Consider the following 10,083-nt stretch of genomic DNA (forward strand, 5'->3'; position numbering starts at 1 on the left):
ATGGTTAATTACCTCACTGATAAAAACTTGCACCTTATTTCTAGTCTGAAATTGTCTAGATTCAGCTTCCAACCATTAGATCATTATGCCCTTTTCTACTAGATTAAAGAGTTGACTACTATATCAGACCCTCTTCCCCAGGCAGGTAGTTGTACGTTGTGATCAAGACTCCTCTTAATCTTCTCTTGGTAAATTAAATGGATGAAGCACCTTTCATTTCTCACTGTAAGGCATATTTTCCAGACCTTGTCATTCCTGTAGCTCTTTTCTGAACCCTTTCCAGTATTTCAACATGCTTTAGGAATTATTGGCACCAAAACTACACACAGTATTCCAGTTATGGTCTCACTAATGCCATCGTAACGGGGTCGGCACCTACCTCTCATGAGTGCCCCCTTTCTCTGGCCAATATGCCTGCAATCACTATCTTTTCACGAGGTGGCACCCACCTTTCATGAGCAGCCCCTCCTTGGTTGGTTGGGTACGAGCCTGCTTTTAGTTTTTGTTCTTTCAACGGAATGGCAGCTGCCTCTCGCAGGCACCCCCCAGCTGATGGTTCTCTTGGCAGGTCTTCAGCAACTCAGCCCTCTGGCTGAGCCGCATATACTGTCCCCCCCTCCAGGGTATACAGTCCCAAGTCCTTATCATGGCTCTGGTATGGGGCTGAAGTTCTCAGACTTCTTCCCAGAGACACTGCCTTCTTCAACCACCCAGCTGGGGCCTGCAGTTGGTGGTGTTTCAGCAGGCCTCCCTGAGCTCAATCTGCAACCAGACCAGCAGGGCCCATCTCAGTACCCTCACCCAGTTTGGCCAAGTTCTGTGCTCAGTCCCCTGGGCTCAGCCTGGCCTCACTGCACTTTTGATGGTCCTGCTTCTTGTCCAGCCAGCCAATCTTTGGCAGCCTTTTTGGTGAGAGCCCTACAGTGAGCTGTCTGCAGTCCTGCTGCTTGTCTTTCCAGACAGACACCAGTTTTGCTGCTCCACACAGCAACAGAAGACTCTGTTTTGCTGCTTGACTTTTATCTGGCCCTTCTGGCCCCTTATTGGTTGCTCCAGCAGCCCCTCTGATTGGCTTCTCCCTCTGCAGCCACTCTAGGCTGTCTGAAGGATTTCGATGCTCTATTATGGGGCAGGGTGACACAGGGCCATGAGGCCTCCAGCAGGGGGTCTCTGGGCCTAGTCCACCCTGCCACAGCCATAGATGGAGGTAATGTCATGTCCCTAACCCTACTTCTTATTCTCCCTACTTATACATCCCAGGTTATGTTAGCCCTTGTAGCTACAATATCACAAAGGAACTCATATGTAACTGGTTATCTATGACAAGCTCCTAAACCCTTTTCAGTGTCACACATATTGCTTACAAAAGCCCACCTTACCAAGTGATCCAGAACAGTTTATATAACTGAACTGTCCCAATCACTAGTTACATTCCTCAATTCTTGCATGAACGGCAAATATTTACCAGCAATAAATGTATGTTTTCTTCCAGATCATTGATGAAGATATTGAATAGCATTGGGCTAAGAACAGATCCCTACAGGACTCCACTGGAAACATCCCCATTGGATTCTCTTACATTAGAATGATAACTACTATCTGATATGATCTCTTCAGTTAATCTGTAGGCAGCGCTCAATACTCTCAGCAGCAGAAGTACTGCTTATGTTTCTTACCTATTCCAAACTGTCCAGAAGTATCAACCACAACTATGTACATTTTCTTATTTTTTTCTGCAGAATCAGTGGTATAGTTATGACAAAGACTCCTTGGCAAAGGGCCCCCTGTTCTTTGTAAGCAGCTCTCACCTCAGACATGACAAACTCATTACACCAAACACCACATCTTGCAGAGTATTTATCCATAAGGGATATCATGTGAGGTGTCTGCAGAAAGCTCAAAACTTGTCAAGACTCAATCATTGTGAGATGTACATAAGGGTAATCTTTAAGGAATAATGTGTTTTTGTTGAAAGTCTGCTTTATGGACTTGGAGTAGAAATTAATCACCAAGAGGTAATGGGCTTCAGGGATGGCCCATCCAAGCAGGAGGGAGTCATCACTCCTCCCTAATCAGCCTCTGAGATAATGCAAGGCACAGTTCATTGACAAACCTTGCTCCCTCCTAAAACTGTCAATGGAAAACCATCAGAGGCAGCAAACAATCAAACCCTCTTACAGGTGAAAGAGGAACACTACAACAGTCTCCCTGACCGTAAATAGAAACAAAGGACTGTTTTCAGTATAACTGAGTGTAAGGAAAAACACTCTGGATCCAGTCACTGAGGAAGCCCTTGGGGAATGAGGGTATTTTCATGAACATTTTGGATCCTGGTTATTGAGAAACTAGCCAGCTCTGCAATAGATTTAACTTGGAGGAGGGGGGCGGTGCAGATCTACTTTATTAGCTAGGAATGGTAGCTATTGATAAGTGTAGACCCAGGTTTGTGTTTTATGATTTTTAGGGCTGTGGATTAATTGCAGTTAATCACAATTTAAAAAATTAATCATGATTAATTGCAGTTTTAATCGCACTATTAAACAATAGAATACCAATTGAAATGTATTAAATATTTTTCTACATTTTCAAATATATTGATTTCAATTACAACACAGAATACAGAGTGTATAGTGCTCACTTTATATTGTTATATTTAATTACAAATATTTGTACTGTAAAAATGATAAACTAAAGAAACAGTATTTTTCTATTCACCTCATACAAGTACTGTAGTGCAAGCTCTTTATCGTGAAAATGCAACTTCAAAATGTAGATTTTTTTTTTGTTACATAACTGCATTCGAAAACAAAACAATGCAAAACTTTAGAGCCTACATGTCCACTCAGTCCTTCTTCTGGTTCAGCCAATCACTAAGACAAATAAATGTGTTTACATTTACAGGAGCTAATGCTGCCCACTTATTTACAAAGTCACCAGAAAGTGAGAACAGGCATTCGCATGGGACTTTTGTAGCTGGCATTGCAAGGTATCTACATGCCAGATATGCTAAAAATTCGTATGTCCCTTCATGCTTCAGTCACCATTCCAGAGGACATGCTTCCATGCTGATGACGCTTGTTAAAAAATAATGCGTTAATTAAATTTGTGACTGAATTCCTTGGAGGAGAATTGTATGTGTCCAGGTCTATTTTACTTGCATTCTGACATATATTTCATGTTATAGTAGTCTCAAATGATGACTCAGCACATGTTGTTCATTTTAAGAACACTTTCGCTGCAGATTTGACAAAACGCAAAAAGAAGGTACCAATGTGAGATTTCTAAAGATAGCTACAGCACTCAACCCAAGGTTTAAGAATCTGAAGTGCCTTCCAAAATCTGAGAGGGATGAAGTGTGGAGCATGCTTTCAGAAGTCTTAAAGGAGTAACACTCCGATGCAGAAACTACAGAACGTGAACAACCAAAAAAGAAAATCAGCCTTCTGCTGGTGGCATTTGACTCAGATGATGAAAATGAACATGCGTCAGTCCAACTGCTTTGGATTATTATTGAGCAGAACCCGTCAAACTGCTTTTAATTGTTATCGAGCAGAACCCATCATCAGTATGGACGTATGTTTTTAGAATGGTGGTTGAAACATGAAGGGACATGAATCTTTAGCACATCTGGCATGTAAATATCTTGTGACACTGGCTACAACAGTGCCATGTGAATGCCTATACTCACTTTCTGGTGACATTGTAAATAAGTGGGCAGCATTATCTCCTGTAAATGTAAACAAACTTGTTTGTCTTAGCGATTGGCTGAACGAGAAGAAGGACTGAGTAGACATGTAGGCTCTAAAGTTTTACATTGTTTTATTTATTTTTGAATGCAGTTATTTTTTGTACATAATTCTACTTTTCTAAGTTCAACTTTCATGATAAAGAGATTGCACTACATTACTTGTATGAGATGAATTGAAAAATACAATTTCTTTTGTTTCTTTTTTACAGTGCAAATATTTGTAATCAAAATAATATAAAGTGAGCACTGTACACTCTGTATTTTATATTATAATTGAAATCAATATATTTGAAAATGTGGAAAACATCCAAAATATTTAAATAAATAGCATTCTATTATTGTTTAACAGTGCGATTAACTGCACATTTTTTAAATCCATGATTAATGTTTTAATCGCTTGACTGCCCTAATGATTTTCTGTTGTGTTGTAACCACTTGTTTCCAACACTCTCTCATTTCTAGAAATATCTTTGTTCTTACTTGGGGCTTGTCTATACTTACCGCGCTGGTTCGGCGGCAGGCAATCGAACTTCTGGGTTCGATTTATCGCGTCTAGTCTGGACGCGATAAATCGAACTCAGAAGTGCTCCCCGTCGACTCCGGTAATCCTGCTCGCCGCGAGGAGTACGCGGAATCGACGGGGGAGCCTGCCTGCTGGGTCTGGACGGCGGTAAGTTCGAACTAAGGTACGTCGACTTCAGCTACGTTATTCACGTAGCTGAAGTTGCGTACCTTAGTTCGATTTGGGGGTTTAGTGTAGACCAAGCCTTGGTGTTCACACTTCAACTGCTAGCAGAGGACCTCACCCTCCCTGATTGAACTAACCTCGTTATCTCCAGACTGATTCTTGCCAGCATATTTATACCTGCCCCTGGAAATTTCCATTACATGCATCCAACGAAGTGGGCATTCACCCACGAAAGCTTATGCTCCAATACATCTGTTAGTCTTAGAAATGCCTATAGTTATCCTCGGGGACCCAGCCTACCCCTTAATGCCATAGCTCATGAAGCCGTACACAGGCACCCTGGACAGTAGTAAGGAGCAATTCAACTATAGGCTGAGCGAGTGCAGAATGGTGGTAGAATGTGCTTTTGGATGTTTGAATGCGCACTGGCGCAGTTTACTGACTCAGTTAGATCTCAGCACAACCAATATTCCAATTGTAGTTGCTGCTTGTTGTATGCTCCACAATATCTGTGAAAGTAAGGGGGAGACATTTATGGCGGGGTGGGAGGTTTAGGCAACTCGCCTGGTGGCCAATTTCGCACAGCCAGACAACAGGGTGATTAGAAGAGTGCAGCAGGGCGTGCTGCGCATCAGAGCAGCTTTGAAAGCCAGTTTCATGACTGGCCAGGGTACGGCGTGACAGTTGTGTTTGTTTCTCTTGAAGTTACCTGCCGCCTATATATATGAAAGGAAATAAAGTCAAAAGTGTTTAAAAACTGTTCTTTATTATTTGTTGCACAACACATTGAGAGAAATCCAAAAGGTAGACCGGGGGAGGGGGGAGTATTGGGTTTTGGGGGTGGAGGAGGAGAGAAGAACAAGTCCAGAAACCAAATCAAAATTTCACATATGCCAGCTTTCTGCTGCTTGGGCGATCCTCTGGGGTTGAGTGTGTGCGTCCCCGTAGCCTCCCCCCTTGTGTTCTTGGGCATCTGGGTAAGGAGGCTGGAACTTGGGGAGGAGGGAGGGTGGTTATACAGGGGCTGCAGTGGCAGTCTGTGGTCTTGCTGCCTTTCCCACATTAGATCCACCATACAGCAGAGCATGTCAGTTTGATCCCCCATGAGCTTGACCATAGCGTTCTGCCTGCTCTTATCGCACGCGTCCTTCCTCTCTTCGTGTTCCTGTAATGCTTTATGGGACTCCGCAATTGTTTGCCTCCACGCATTCAGCTGGGCCCTACCAGTGCAGGAGGACTGTATGATCTCGGCGAACATGTTGTCCCGAGTTAGTTTTTTCCACCTTCTAATCTGGACCAGCCTCTGGGACGGAGTAGATAGGGGCCGCATTGAAACATTTGCGCCTGCGGGAGGAGAAAAAGGGAGGGTAGTATTTTAAAAGATACATTTCAGAGAACAAAGGGGACACTTTGGTGTGAGTAAGCCATCACACACGACGGGCAACAGAATTCAGCTTGCAGGCAGCCTAGGGACACGTGGGGTTCTGCTTCTTCTACATTCATTTCAATGCTTTCAAACTGCTGGGCCCCTTTTCCCATAGCAAGCAATGCCTGGTGGGTTTGCTATATAAAAGGAGGGACTGCGGGCTCTCTGGGATGATCGCTTCACACAACAGAACACCCCGCACCCACCGTGTGGCTCCGATGAGGCTCTGAGCAGGGATGAGCCCTTTAAACTAAACGCAAACTGCCCAGCGCGGCTGGGTTTCCCCCCCGCCTCCCACTGTGTGACTCTGATCAGGCTCTCACTCACCAGAAGTACCATCTCCAGGGTCATGGTCTGGGATCCTGCCTTGGGAGTGGGGGAGGCTATTGGTTCCAGCGTTAAGAATAGTTCCTGGCTGGGGGGGAAAAACAGATTCCCCACTTGCCACCTGTGCACTGTCCTCCTCCTCCTCTTCCAATGACTCTTCCTCCTCTCTCCATGCAACTCCCCCTTTGCAGGTGTCCATGGACAGTGGTGGAGTAGTGGTAGCGTCACCCCCCATAATTGCATGCAGCTCACAGTGGAAACGGAATGTATGGGGCTGTGACCCAGGGCACTCATTCGCCTCCCTGGCTTTTTGGTACGCTTGCCTGAGCTCCTTGATTTTTGTACGACACTGCTCTGTATCCTTGGAGTAACCTCTTTCCGTCATGGCCCTGAAGACGTTAGCGTATGTATTTGAGTTCCTTTTTTTGGAACGTAGTTCTGCCATAACAGACTCGTCTCCCCAACATGCAATGAGATCCAGTACCTCCTGTTCGGACCATGCTGGAGCTCGTCTGCGAATCCGGGACTGCGTGATCTCCTGTGATGGTGGACCGTGCTGAGGGTCACCTGTGCTGATGGTGACCAAACAGGAAATGAAATTCAAAAGTTCCCGGGGCTTTTCCTGCTAGTGCATCGGAGTTGAGAGTATTGTCCAGAGCGGTCACAAGGAAGCATTCTGGGATAGCTCCCGGAGGCCAATAACATCGAATTGCATCCACAATACCTTTAACCCAGGATTGCAATCTCGATTTAAGCACTACTCCACTTGCCAAGTTGGAGTACAGAAATCGGATTAAAGAGCCCTTTAAAATAGAAAAAAACGGTCTGGTCGTGTGGACAGAACTTTTTTTTTTTTTTTTTAATTAACTCAGCTAATTCTGAAACAGACTAGTGTAGACCAGGCCTTTGTCTAGGTTTACATATGGCCACCAAAAATAACTTTTCACTGTGCTTTGATACTATTCATGTATTCCAAACACTCTTGTCTGTAAAACGTTTGGGTATTACCTTTTTACCTCATGGTAAACAATAATTCTCTACTTACAGCAACATATGTTTAGATAAATAAGGTCAAAGTCTCTCATTTGTTACGTGATTGGGCCCTCTCAATAAAAGAGTACACTTTAATCAAAACATAGCCAACATTTTAAAAACAGGCATTCCATCTTTTATCCCCTGAAGCAACTGCAAGCATTTTAGCAATACCACAGAGGAACATTCCAGACTGGCACAGCTCTTTGTGAATGTGCACAGTATGTCATGTTTTGAATCTGGTTCTAACACTTAGTCTTGACAGGCTTCAGTCATATACAGTTTTGCAAAGTTCACACCTCTGGCTAGCTTGGCAGACAAATCTTATGGTTTTGAAAATGGATACAGAGCCACCTGCAACTGGGATTCAAAGTGCCCACAACTTATTATACTACAGCCCCTTGTGGGTTAATTAGGTAATATTACACTTGAAAGCTCTAGAAGCACTATTATGAAGCTAATACAAAGCTGAAATTACGACATTTTAAATTAAATAACACTTTGATTGTGCTACAGAATTTTTGCCTCTGTGTTATCACTTCTATAGTGAGTGAAAACCTGACCTCACTGAATTCAGTGGCAAAACTCCAAGGATGAAGGATTTCACCCCATATGTCCAACAAAAAGTGGAATATATCATGTTTAAATGTATCAACACTCTAGCATTTGGCTCGCTACTGCCTGTCTTCATTAGTGTCTGAAGAAGATGAGTAAAGAGAAGAGAAAGACACTTCCTCTGAAAATCTCTCTCCTAAGTGTTATTTTCTGTGATAGGGCAGTAGATGTAATATGACTGATAACTGTTTGATTCCTCCAGCACTGAGAACACACACACACACACACACACACACACACACACACACACACACTCTAAATCAATATCACACTACAGCACTTACTGAGTGTAAATTTTAATTATTTCAGTAATTAAACCAGAGAAGTATTAAAATAACATTGAGACGGCAGCATGAATATTGGAATGTTAATGCCTTTGGCTATAGAGCCTTGTTAAACAAAGACGTTAAAAAAAAAGCTGTGAGAACTCAATGTCTTCAAGTACAAGGTATACAATTAAAAGTAGCCAAGCATTCTACAGGGTGAAGGCTAAAAGTCCACACTTTGTTTAAGCTTTGATTTGCTTTTTGTTTTGACTAATAATCTATGTTCACATTCCTTCAGTTTTACATATTCATGTGTTTTTTTCATCGTTCAGGATTCTTTGGGAATGGAGGTGTATTTAGAAAAATTCCTTACAGGTCATAAATGTAATGATGAAGCCAGCAGTCATGTTCCTCAAGCTAGATACTCTTCAGTGTATATTTATTTTTTATCAGATTCTGAGTCTAAACAATCTCATGTAGGCTTATTAAAGCATAACCTACCAATCAAGCTATTGTGAGTAATAAAGTAGCACACAGTTTGTTATAGAGCAATGCTTTTTTAACTCTTTCTTTTGGGGGGGAGGGGGAGAAACCTTTGTTTGAGGCTATCCAGTCAAGACATTTGTATTGCTGCTTTTTTTCCTCTGTGCTCAGATATATATATATATATATATATATATATATATATATATATAAAAAAGTACACAACATTGCTTTGACTCACTTTTGTTTCATGCAATGAACAAATATGAGAAGGAGGTCTAAGGAAATAAGCTTATTTTCTCTCTCTGAAACTCAGAGTTCAGAGTAACTTTTCACATACTATCCAAACATCATGATAAATCCAAAGCCACACAGTTTGTGTGTGTGATATTCTATACCTCGGGGAGCATACTGTAGCCCCCATATTCCTCATTTTCATATAATTGGGATCTTACATATAAAGCATGCCTTGTAAGGTATCAGAGGAAAGATTATGCTCTGCTGAAAGTCATTTCTCTATCCATATATGTGTATCATTAATGCATATTAAGTTACGAGAATTGTGTTGTATGGTGGTCACCAAAACATTCTATAAGTTGGAGAATCAGCCAGATACTAGCTTCCCAGAGGCAACAGCAAGGAAAGTAACCAACGTCCAGGTGGGGTGTCAAACAACCCATCAACAGCCATTGTCCAGCAAGGGAGCTACAATGCAATGACTCACCTGCATGAGGCCACACCAGGGGAATTGCTCAGCCTTGCTTGGAGAGATGCCCCCCAGACATCCTTGGACTTGTGCTCCCCAAGCACATGGACTGAGGGTATAAAACAGACAGCATGGACACATACTGGGCCATTCTCCTGCCCACACCTTCTACTTTATTTTCTTTTGGTAACCACTCTGACTTTTTGGCTATCACTTAATATCACTTAAAATCTAACTTTGCAGTTAATAAATTTGTTTGTTTATTCTACCTGAAGCAGTGCATTTGGTTTGAAGCGTGTCAGAGACTCCCCTTGGGATAACAACCCTGGTACATATCAATTTCTTTGTTCAATTGATGAACTCGTATAAGCTTGCAGTGTCCAGGGGGCATAACTGGACACTGCAAGACAGAAACATTCGGTTGCACAATCCAAGGAGCAGCTTACATGCTAGAGGCTGTGTGTGAACAGCCCAGGAGTGGGGGTTCTCACAGCAGAGCAGGGTAAGGTTGGCTCCCAGAGTCAAGGATTGGAGTGGCCTAGCAGATCACCAGTCCAGATAACACCAGGGGAATGTCACCGTGTGAGGTCATGATAAGTCCCTCTCATTATTTAGGTGGTCTTACCAATTTTGTTAGCTAGAAAAGCAGCATTTTGTAGAGAATACTCACAGTTACTTGGAGAGATTTGGAGCTAATGTTGAAATTTAAGTCAGTTGAGATTCTAGGTCTATTAGGTCCAGAGGCAGCAACAATTCCACCATCTAAGCACCAGGGGACCCTCTCCCTGACTA

Source organism: Chrysemys picta, chromosome 1 (genome assembly GCF_011386835.1).
Source record: "Chrysemys picta bellii isolate R12L10 chromosome 1, ASM1138683v2, whole genome shotgun sequence".
Taxonomy (NCBI): Eukaryota; Metazoa; Chordata; order Testudines; family Emydidae; genus Chrysemys; species Chrysemys picta.